An 11,590-nucleotide genomic window follows, 5' to 3' on the forward strand; every position below is an offset into this window, starting at 1 on the left:
TCTCCTATTCCTCTGTTTCTCCCCTGTTGGGATCTTGATAGGCGGAAAGAGGGCTAACGTCGAGCGGCTTTGTTTGTTGGTGTATGGGAGAAAGGTGAGAGGGTTCTGATTGTGGAGTTACTGTTGGGGAGGTCTTTTCGGATGTCGGTTTTGAGGTTTTTGGGGTGGTGGTGGGTGGGTTTACTGTGGTTGCAGTTGGGGTAGGGTTTGGTGTCGCCGGCATTCCTCCGGTCAAGCTAAATCCGGCCAGGGTCGCTGTCCAATCTTTGTTCGGGTCTTGTTTCCTTAGATACGCTGCCAGTGCGTCTAAAGAAACCATTGCCGGAATTTGTGTCGTCGGCGTTGGCTGTGATCGTTGCGGACTCGGCGGCCGCGATTCGGTTGTTGCTCGGACTACTGGGGGGTGTTCGCCGGTGGTAGATGCTGGGTTATCGGTTGCTTTTCTCTTCGCCATGGTCTGTATCGGTGGTTTTTGGATTTGGGTGGTAGTTTTCAGAGTGGGGTGGTGGTTGTGGGTGAGAGAATGCAGGTAAGGGTTTGTAAAGTGAAGGGGAGTAGGCGGTGGGGTATTGTATAGTGGGGTGGGCAGTTGAGGGTTTTGACCGGTTGTAGGCGGTTGCCAGGTTGCGACGCTTCGGGTGGGAGGCGGTTGAGCATTCTCGCAGCTGATTGGACGTCTCCTGTCACGTCTCTGCTTCACGCGCTCTCCCAGTCTCTGCACTCGCCTGCAAAGTTGCAACACGCACCAAAATTCAAATATCACTCTATACCTCCCTCTCAACTAGCTAAAAATAGAAATAAAGCAAATAAATGGCTCTTAAATATAATTCAGAGTTTCACCCAAGTGGTATCCTCGTGGTCAGTACGGACTCTAAATTAATATTTAAGATCCGAATTTTTTTTTGGTGTTTTTCCTACTTAACTTAAGTTAAATTACTAAATATTCACAATATTTACATCATTACTAAGGGTATTTAAAGTTTTACCTGGTCAATAAGCACAAATCATATTACGTTGACCAGGTGGAACTCCAAACCCCTTTTCTACTGGTCATTTAGACGCTATTGAGATGTAGTGGAATTTCTTCCACTACACACATCTCTTCATTTTCCCTATATATTTTTAATAATGCCCATTAACGACAAAAGGTTCAAAGTTAGGGACACTCCCTGAAATCTCGACCGCTCCATTAGCAAGTAGTGCAGTGATAATGTAAGGTCCTGCCCATTTTGACTTGAGTTTCCCAGGCATTAGCTTCAATCTTGACTGGAAGAGTAGTACTTTCTGACCAACTTGGAGATCCTTGGTTCTCAGATTTTTGTCGTGCCACATCTTTGTTTTCTCCTTGTACCACATGGCTGAGTCGAACGACTCCAATCTGAGTTCTTCCAGCTCTTGTAGTTGTAGCTTCCTTTCCTCTTCACAGGCCTTAGCATCCACGTTAACCTGCTGAACTGCCCAGTATGCTCGGTATTCAATTCCTACTGGCAAGTGACACATCTTCCCAAAGACGATGCGATAGGGGGACATCCCGATAGGAGTTTTGTAGGCTGTCCGATATGCCCACTGAGCATCTTCCAACCTTGTGCTCCAATCTTTTATGGAGGGGTTGACTGTCTTCTCTAAAATGCTCTTTATTTCCCTGTTTGAGATCTCTGCTTGCCCGTTGGCTTGAGGGTGGTAAGGACTAGATAGGCGGTGATGAACTCCGTACTTCTTCATTAATGCTTCGACCGTTCGGTTACAGAAGTGAGTCCCTTGATCGGAGATGATTGCCCTTGGTATCCTAAATCGGCTGAATATATGACTCTTGAGGAACTTGGTGACTTCTTTAGATTCACAAGTGCTTGTGGCTTTGGCTTCTATCCACTTTGATACATAGTCAACTGCCACCAGGATATAGGAGTTCCCATAAGATGAGGGAAAAGGACCCATGAAGTCCATACCCCAGATGTCGAACACCTCACAAACAATTACTGGAACTTGCGGCATTTCGTCCCTCGCGGAGATCCCACCGGTCAGTTGGCAACGGTCACAGCCTTTGCAGAACTCGTATGCATCTCTGTTCAGGGTCGGCCAGTAGAATCCGCTATCCAGCACCTTTCTGGTAGTTTTCCTTGGCCCGAAATTTCCTCCACATGCCAAGGAGTGGCAGTGCGTTAGTACATCCCGTTGCTCCTAGTCAGGAACACATCTCCTTATGACCTGGTCGGTTCCTGCCTTCCATAAGTATGGGTCGTCCCAGAAATAATACTTTGCTTCGCTCTTGATCTTCATCCTCTGAGCCTTTGTCACGTTTGGCACCATTGGTAGCTCTCCCATCACTAGGTAGTTGGCCAAGTCCGCATACCAGGGTTCCTGTCCTACTTTCTCCTTGCCCTTGGTTGTTGCGTCCTGCCCAGTAAGCCTCATTACTTCTTCCCAATCGATCTTCCTTGCGGAGAAAATCACTTCACACAAATGCTCTTTCGGGAATCGATCTCTCACATCCTCACTGTTCCCTTCTTGTATTTTTCTGCTCAAGTGGTCCGCTACTTTGTTTTCAACCCCCTTTTTGTCTTCTACTTCCCAATCAAATTCTTGTAAAAGTAGCACCCATCTGATCAGTCGGGGTTTTGACTCCTTCTTCGCAATGAGATACTTAATGGCCGCATGATCAGTATAGACGATGACTCTGGATCCTAGTAGGTACTACCTGCACTTTTCGAATGAATAGACAACCGCCAACATCTCCTTCTCGGTGGTGTCATAATTCCGTTGGGCTTGATTCAAGGTCTTAGATGCATAGAATATCACGTACCTTTTCCCATCGATCTTCTGACCCAGTACGACCCCCACTGCATAGTCACTAGCATCACAAATCACCTCGAAGGGGTGATCCCAGTTAGGAGCTTGAATAATCGGTGCAGAAATCAATTTTTCCTTAAGGAGGTTGAAAGCAGCCTTGCAATGCTCGTCGAAAATGAACTCCACCTCATTCTGGAGAAGTCTGGTAAGGGGTCGGACAATCTTGGCGAAATCCTTGATAAATCATCGATAAAATCCAGCATGGCCCAGAAAACCTCTTATTCCTTTCTGATCAGTAGGGAAGGGTAGTTTGGATATGACATCCACCTTAGCTTGATCCGCCTGGATTCCCTTTTTTGACACCACGTGTCCTAAGACTATTCCTTCTGTAACCATAAAGTGGCATTTTTCAAAATTTAAAACCAGACTCTGTGCTTGGCACCTTTCTAGCACCACATCCAAATGTTGCAAGCACGAGTCGAAAGAGTCTCCGTAGACAGTGAAATCATCCATAAAGATCTCTATACAATCTTCAATCAAATCCGAGAATATGCTCATCATGCACCGTTGGAAAGTACCGGGGGCGTTGCATAAGCCAAATGGCATACGCCTATACGCATAGGTTCCAAACGGACAGGTGAACGTGGTCTTATCCTGGTCCTCCGGGTTCACGTAAATTTGAAAGTAGCCACTGTACCGATCCAAAAAGCAGAAGTACTTCCTCCCAGCCAGTCGCTCCAGCATTTGATCGATGAATGGCAGGGGAAAATGGTCCTTCCTGGTTGCAGTGTTCAGCTTTCGGTAATCTATACACATTCGCCACCCAGTAACTAGTCTGGTGGGCACTAGCTCATTCATCTCATTCTTGACCACCTGGATCCCTGATTTCTTGGGGACCATATGGATTGGGCTGACCCATTCACTATCTGGTACCGAGTATATAATGTCCAATGAGAGTAACTTCAAGATCTCCTTCAGTATCTCTTCCCGCATGTTTGGGTTCACCTTTCTTTGAGAATCTCTATGTGCCTTGGCTCCCTCCTCCAGCCTAATGTGGTGCATGCAGACGTCCGGGCTTATCCCCACTAGGTCCGTAAGGCTCCATCCAATAGCCTTCTTGTTTTTTCTCAGCACAGTTAGTAGTCTTGCCTCTTGCTCTCCAGTCAGTCCGCTATTGATGATTACAGGGAACGAGTCTTCCTCCCCGAGGTAGGCATACTTAAGGTTCGCTGGCAACTTTTTCAACTCCACTTGCGGGGGTAGTGTGTCTGTAGGTAGAGGGTTCTTTTTTGAATCCTCCTCTCGCTCTTGTTCACCATCTGATTTTTCCTCCATACTGGCCGGTAGCAAAGCCCCTACGGATCCCGCTAGTTCCGACTTCTGACAGAATTCCGTAATTGCTTCTTCGATCTCCTCGTCGGTTAACCATCGGCTACTGATCAGATCACACCATGCAGCTGCTTCCACATCAGCTTGGGCATACACATCCAAGGCTTGGAGTTTTTCCTGCAATAATTCGGTCTCAAGAAATTCTTAGACTAAGGGGTCAATTACATCAACATAACATAGATTTTCAGAATCTATTGGTTTTTTCATGGCTTCATTGATGTCAAAAACAAATTTCTCACCATTAAAGTCAATGCAAATTGTCCCCTCAGCCATATCCACAATTGTCTTAGCCGTTCTTAAGAATGGTCGTCCTAACAATATCCCGCTAGACTCCCTAGCTTCTGGTTCACTCATTTTAATTACATAAAAATCAGCGGGATAAGTAAAGTCTTGTATCCTGACCAACACAATTTCTAACACACCCTCCGGATTTATACATGACCTATCAGCTAGTTGGATCAACACCCTAGTATTTGACAATTTTACCCCCTTCAACCGATTATAAATGGATAACGGCATAACATTGATAGATGCTCCTAAATCACACATTGCATGCTCGATTTTTACATGTCCAATTGTTATGGGTAAAGTAAACATACCTGGGTCGGCTCTCTTGGGTGGTAGTTTCTCCTGTACAATAGCTGACACTATCCCTTCCACCATGATTTTTCCATCCTCCTGGGCCTTTCCGGCTATGAACTCCTTTATAAACTTCCCCAGAGGGGGCAGTCTCACGGCTTGGAGGAATGGTATGGTGACATCCAGCTTTCCAAAAATCAACATGAAATCCACAGGGTTTTCTTTCTTCCTCTTCGTCACAAACCGATATGGAAACGGTTTTTCTCCTTTAGCCTCTCCAGTTAGTCCTTGTGGACTTTCCCTTGGTGCCTCCTGGGTTTGAGGTTCCGATGTGGGCATTGCTTCTTCCGGTTGCTCATTTCCAGGTTGTGTTTCTCCCTCCTTTCTTTCAGCAGTAGGCTTCTCGTTTAGAAAAAAACGGATCCTCCATCTGAGGCAGAGGCCTCTTGAGTTCTTCCGCTGATATGGTGTCGCTCAGCACCCTTTCTCTACTAGACTCCCCAATAGGGTTCTTGAGTTGAGGTCCATTATAGGCTGTTCCGGACCGCAGTGTAATCTTACTCACATTTGCCATTTCAGGTACATGGACTGTAGATGGGAATTTCCCTGAGTTCCCTTTCATTTCGCCCACCGAGTTAGCGAGCTGGGCCAACTGCCTATTCATCATATCCATATTTGCCCTATGCTCCTTCTGGGCACTTTGCATTCCTTGCATTGTTTCATTACTGGACTGCAAGTCGTTTTTAATGCTTTGCTGCGAAGCAAGCATCTCTCTCATCATGTCTTCCATAGACCTCCTCGACCTGTTTGGGTGATGGAATTGGTTCGAGCCCTGGTGCTGGTTATACTGGGGTGGTGGGTTTGACTGGTAGCCCGAGAAATTTTGTTGGTTTTGATTCTGTGGGTACTGATTATACTGGGCAGGAGGGTTGTACTGGTCGTGGTTGTTCTGGTACTGATTTTGGTTTTGGTTGTGGCTGTTATGTTGAGGCCCTAGGTTAAATTGGTTCTGGTTTTGGTTCTGGTTGTTTCGCTGATGGGGTGGCACATAGGCAGGGTTCGGGTTCTGGTTTTGAGGGTTTTGGTTCTGAGGATGCTGGTTTCTTCCTACCTAGTTAGACTGGTAGTCAGGGTTTGTTGGGCCACGGTTGGAATTTTGATTCGGGTGGGGGTTGGGTTGATTTGGAGCCTGATTTTGGTTCTGATTCTGATTTCCATCTCCCCATCGGAAGTTTTGGTGGTCCCTCCACGGTGCATCCCTCTGCCTTCCCGGAATCCAATTGCCGTTGGAATTGTAGTACCCTGCGACATTTGCTTGCTCCACATCTGGCGAGTTGTTCGGCTGATTAGTTCCGGGGCCTCTTTGCCTCCAGTCGGAGAAGGTGGTGGAGTGTTCTGCTTGATTGCAGTCAGCAACTCCTTCTTTAATTTCTCCATCTTCAAATCCATCTGTTCCTCCTGGTCAGTAGCCGAAGCACTTGCTACCCTTTCTCTGCTGTACCCATCCCTTGCGTTGTCGTACGTCTTCTTCGCATTCAACAGCTTGCGTAACACCTTTTTGGCTTACATGACTCTCAACTGGGTGAAATCGCCTCCGGATGATGAATTCACCAGATCCTTGGTCTCCTTGTTCATCCCCTCATAGAAGATGTGATGCACCTCTATCTCCTTCATGCGATGGTTGGGGCATGACTCCAGAAGACTCATGTACTTCTCCCAGTACTCGCTCAGGGTTTCATCATATTCTTACCTTATGCATGATATTTTCCTCTTCAATGCACTTGTCTTTGAAGACAGGAAGAACTCAGCTAGGAAAACTGACTTGAAATCGGCCCATGTATTGATGGAGTCGGCTGGCAGGCGCATGAACCAGGTGTTGGCCTCTCCCTTTAGAACAAAAGGTAGGGCCTTCAGTCTGTAATCGTCCTCGCTTGCTCCTGCTGGCCGCCTCTGCGCCTTACAGATCTTGCAGAACTCATTTAAGAATTCGTAGGGTCCCTCGTAACTCTTCCCACAGTACGTCGGTAGGATTGCAATCACGTGGGTTTTCACATCACAGGCGGTCAGGCCTGGGGTGACCACTATGGCTTGTGGGGGATCTCCGTCGGCGTGTGCAGTAAGAGTTGCGAGCTCGGGATCGTCCTCACCTTGGTCAACCATTCTCACTAGTGTTCTTACTGGTTGGGGTGGAATCTCCGGGAGTTGGTACTCTAGATCTTCTTTCTCCTCGTCGCTCATCGTGCCTAGGTCGGACAGAGCCGTCGACAGGCCAGAACGAGTGGTAACGAGTATTGTTCCTCGAGGAAATATCCTTGGTCTCCACTGGCCAGGAGCCGAGCCACTTCTCATAAACTGAAAACAAAAAGAAAAGAAAAATTATAAACAGTATGTACACCAAAAAGATCACACACAATAACAGGTATGAACGACATCCATCCCCGGCAACGGCGCCATTTTGAAAGCGTGCAGGTTTTCTCTCGGTCAACGTATGTAATTGGGAGTGTATTGAACTGATCAGAAAGAGATTCCTGACCCAGCTGAGTCGTTGGTACGACAACCGGGACCTGATTTCAAACAAGTTTCCTCAACCCACTTCTACTGATTAGTATAGTGGAGGTAAGGGTCGAATCCCACAAGGATGGACACGTTCAGATAACTGCGGTGACTTTCCTGGGTGTTTTTGGTTAGCTACCACGCTTGGGTTGAGAATTTACCTAGGCAAGAAATAAAGATGGTACTCTACTGACTAGTTGGTGTGAAAATAACAGGCATGTGGTTGTGTTCGTGAAAATAGGGGACAAAGTGTCTCAGAGGTATACGAAAAGTAGACAGTTACTAAAAGGGGAAATTTAGACAACAAGGTATATCTGGTGGATGGTTGGTTTTCTGACAAGTCTGGAAGGTACAACTGAAAAGTAGGGAACAAAAGTAAAAGTAACTTAAAAGTAAAGTGGTCCAAACTAAAGTTGATTTTGACGTTTTCTTCTTCACCAAGTATTAACAGAAATCATATGAACACAAACACCATAACTAAACTCAGATTCATAACTTCAAACTCAAGATCCATAGATTAAAATGCTTAAACTTAAAATGAACGGCGAAACTGCAGTTTACCTCTACTGACTAACATGCAAGGTGGTGATTATAATGCAGAACGGAAGACTCATGCACGAAAATTAGACTGCAACATAACTACAACCTCAGATCAACAACTCCAGATAAGACAACGCTTAGAAATTAAAAGCAACGACTAGATCTAACATTCCTAGGCAGAATGAAGCAAACTCGAACCAAAGGGACATTCGAAATAGAAATTTCATAACTAAAACGTTTGGATCTTCACCAAATACTTCAAAAGGCAACAAAGATAAATGTTTGCACAGATCCAATGAAGAAAGCAAGTAAAGATTAAACTAGAAAGCGAGTAACGATTGTTTTTGCCACTCCGGGCGATGATACTGCTATACTACTACGGCAAACTGGCTGGAACGGTGGGATGATGACTACTCCGGTAGACTCTTGGACGTCAAGTGACCATAGCTGTGGCGAAGAACGAGAGATTGGATAATGCTAAAGGACTGATCTTCTAGAGAGAATTCTACTAAGTGTGTATAAGAACCGAGAACTTGGAACTCCCAACCGAACTGAACTCTTCTTCTCTCTCCAAGTGGCTTCTTTTATAGGGAGGCTTGCCCTTGCTTTTAGGGTAGACTTCCTTCACGTTTTGACTTTTCTGCCCTTGTTAATGATCATCCCAGCTATCCTTCTTCTCCATCTCGAGCCTTTTCTCTGGCATGCATCCTGGTCAGTATTGCACCCTTCTAGCGCCCTTTTCACTTGCGTCACCTGAATCGTCTCCTACTGATTTGGATCCCTTAATCCTGCACACTTGAGCAACTGTTTTGCAGATAATACATGCATTTCACGACATACTGACCAGTAACCAAGGCTTAGAATACGACTTATCAACGACCAAAATAAATACAAACAAAACTAAGACTTCTTTTAAACAAACAATGACCCATCCATTTTTACGCACACAAACGTCATTATTCTAAACAGATACTTGTGAACAGGCAAATTTCCAATCATTAATAAGCAAAAAGAAATTCAGTTTCCAACCAAGCAAATAATATAATAGAACCAAGCAATTACTAAGGCTCAATCAAGCGTCCTTGGTTTCTAGGAACCACACCCAACGTAACCCTGTATTTTTAAAAAAAGGACATATATCCAATAATAAACCACACCTAACCAGATTCGCAGCATATGAATCCAACCCCAAAAGAATAAGTTTTAAATGTAGCAACCATAATAAATACCAATCCCTAGGCCTGAAAATTTAATCCGCGGGTTTTGGGTATTCCCGACCCAGTCCCAATACCCGATGGGTTTTGAGTACCCGAAACCCGAAATTATGGGTTCAGGTACGGGTTTGGGTAGTTAATGTTAGGATTCTTCGGGTTTAGGGTACCCAAAACCCGTATTAGGGTACCCGACTAATACCCGATTAAACCCGATTAATTATGTATTTGTGATAAATATTTTGGGTTATAAAGTTCTTAGTTTACTATTTGGATTATGTTTGGTTGCTTTGACATTATTTAGATTATATGTTTGGTTGCTTTGACATTTCATTGTTCTATTATCTCGACTTTAATACTTCTTTACATTCGTGTTCGGTTCATGTTGCATTATTTATGTTCTTACTTGTTATCTTTTGAAAATATATAGTTAATTAGTTATGCTTTCTCCATTTTATTTACATGTTCAGTTAATGTCTTAAAAAATTAATCTCTTTTATGTTTCAATTTATACCAAAAAAAATTTATTTTAAAATAAGTAGTGTCTATTTGTATAGTGTCCATTTTATATAATATAGGAGTAGAATTATAGTAAAAAAATAGTATAGGTATTGTGTTATTTTAAGAATTTATATTCTCATCACAATTTAATTTATATAAAAGAATAAATTTCAAATATAATAATTTTGGGTTTATGGGTACCCGATTAGTTGGGTTCGGGTACCCGCATCGGCTATTAGGGTACCTGAATTCACATACAGGTCGGATATTGAGTATGATATTTTTGAGATTTCGGGTTCGGGTACCCGAATTTTCGGGTTTGGGTACCCACGGGTACCCAAATTTACACCCCTACCAATCCCTTTATCAAGCAATTTCAAAGACATAACAAGCAAGCACCCAGTCATACAATGCAATCCAGGAAGTCATCAATTATAGATCCTAAATGGAGCAATCACAAACAAAGCAAATATATTAGGTACAAATAAGCAATTACAAACACATTATTATGCAAAGCAACAACAGCCTGTTCTGCCCGTTCTGGCAATTAGCAATTAACGACGCAATAGAAGCAATAAACCAATCAACAGATGCATTAAGCAATAAACAGTCTGAAAAATAAGCAATAAACAATAATCAATAAGCAATAAAACCTAAATAAGCACTACACAGTAAGACAGAGCAACAGAGCAATAATCAATCGAAAATCTACATTATTATGCAAAGCAACAACAGCCCGTGTAGGCAATTAGCAATTAACGACGCAATATAAGCAACAACAAATCAACAGAAGCAATAAGCAATCAAAATTTTTGACTCATGGTAGTGAATTGGAAATTTAGGATTGCTTAATAAGCAATAAGCAATTCAAAAATAAGCAATAGAACAATTATCAATAAGAAATAGAATCTAAACAACCACTAAACAGTCAAACTAAGCAATAATTAATCGGAAATCGAACCCAAAGCTCACGAGCAGGAGGCCGAAGCGACGTCTGAGCTTCGCCGCGAGATGCCTAGCAGAAAGCGCCACTGTTACCTTGAAACAAGTAACGACCTATGGTTTATTGTAAATTAGGAATGAGTTTATTGTGAATTAGGAATGAAAATCAGCAATTGAATAAAAGAGGGAAAGAGAGAAATGTTGATTGGGGAGAGAGAATGATGATTCGTTTTTCAATTTAGTGGGAGAGAGTTATTGCGGAGTGGGAGAGATATATCATGAATCAACGCCAAATTTACCAGGATTTTCCATTCTCGTATTAGTTTCAATTTCAACAAAAAGACAGAATTACCCTTATAAGCAATAATATGTTACTAACCAAGTAATCCGTACTCTTATTCTATAAATAATCTCAACCATCTAATTAGGAGATCGGGTGGTTATAAATAGTGTTATTAAACACTAATAATGTGAGTTTCACTATCCATATTTACAACTTATACCACTATAACCCATATTTACAACTATTTATTAAACACTAATAATGTGAGTTTCACTATCCACTAACACTACTTTAACTTTCCTCCTCATCATTTCCCTTACTTTAATAACTTAAATAATTTAAAAACAAATAACTATTGTTTAAAATTAATAATTAAGAATTTTACAGCAATACTCGTCCATGATTCAGTCATTAGCTATCCGGATTAGTATTAAATAACTATAATCATGACTAATAATTTTATTCATTAAATTATAATTTTTGTCAAATTCTAATAATTAACCTCTATCACGTCAAATTCTAATTTGCAATATACTTTTTATTCTCCTAAAGTAGGTGTTTTTCGTTTTATATCTTGACTAATGGGCCTCACAACTATAATTAATTAAGCCCTAACAGAAGCACCATAGCATAACAGCTGCTGCTTCTCAATAATATTTATTCCTATCTGCTTCTCTTGATCACTTCTATTTGAGTCAGAAAGATACCAAATTTCTCTTCTTTTGTGCTCTCTCAACCGATCGTGCTTCATCTCTTTTCTCTTAGGTCAACACATAATCATCTTCTCCTTTTTTATTGTATAAGA

The 11,590-nt window shown here is 42.6% G+C and overlaps 1 pseudogene; it reads right to left on the reverse strand.

Moving 5' to 3' along the window:
• LOC125196046 (uncharacterized) overlaps positions 1-10,814 on the reverse strand; it is a 153,624-nt pseudogene extending 142,810 nt beyond the window's left edge.
• Positions 10,815-11,590: the final 776 nt, after the last annotated feature.

This window comes from Salvia hispanica, chromosome 2 (assembly GCF_029641045.1).
Source record: "Salvia hispanica isolate PSC_SH4W2 chromosome 2, Shi_PSC_v1, whole genome shotgun sequence".
NCBI classification, from domain to species: Eukaryota; Viridiplantae; Streptophyta; class Magnoliopsida; order Lamiales; family Lamiaceae; genus Salvia; species Salvia hispanica.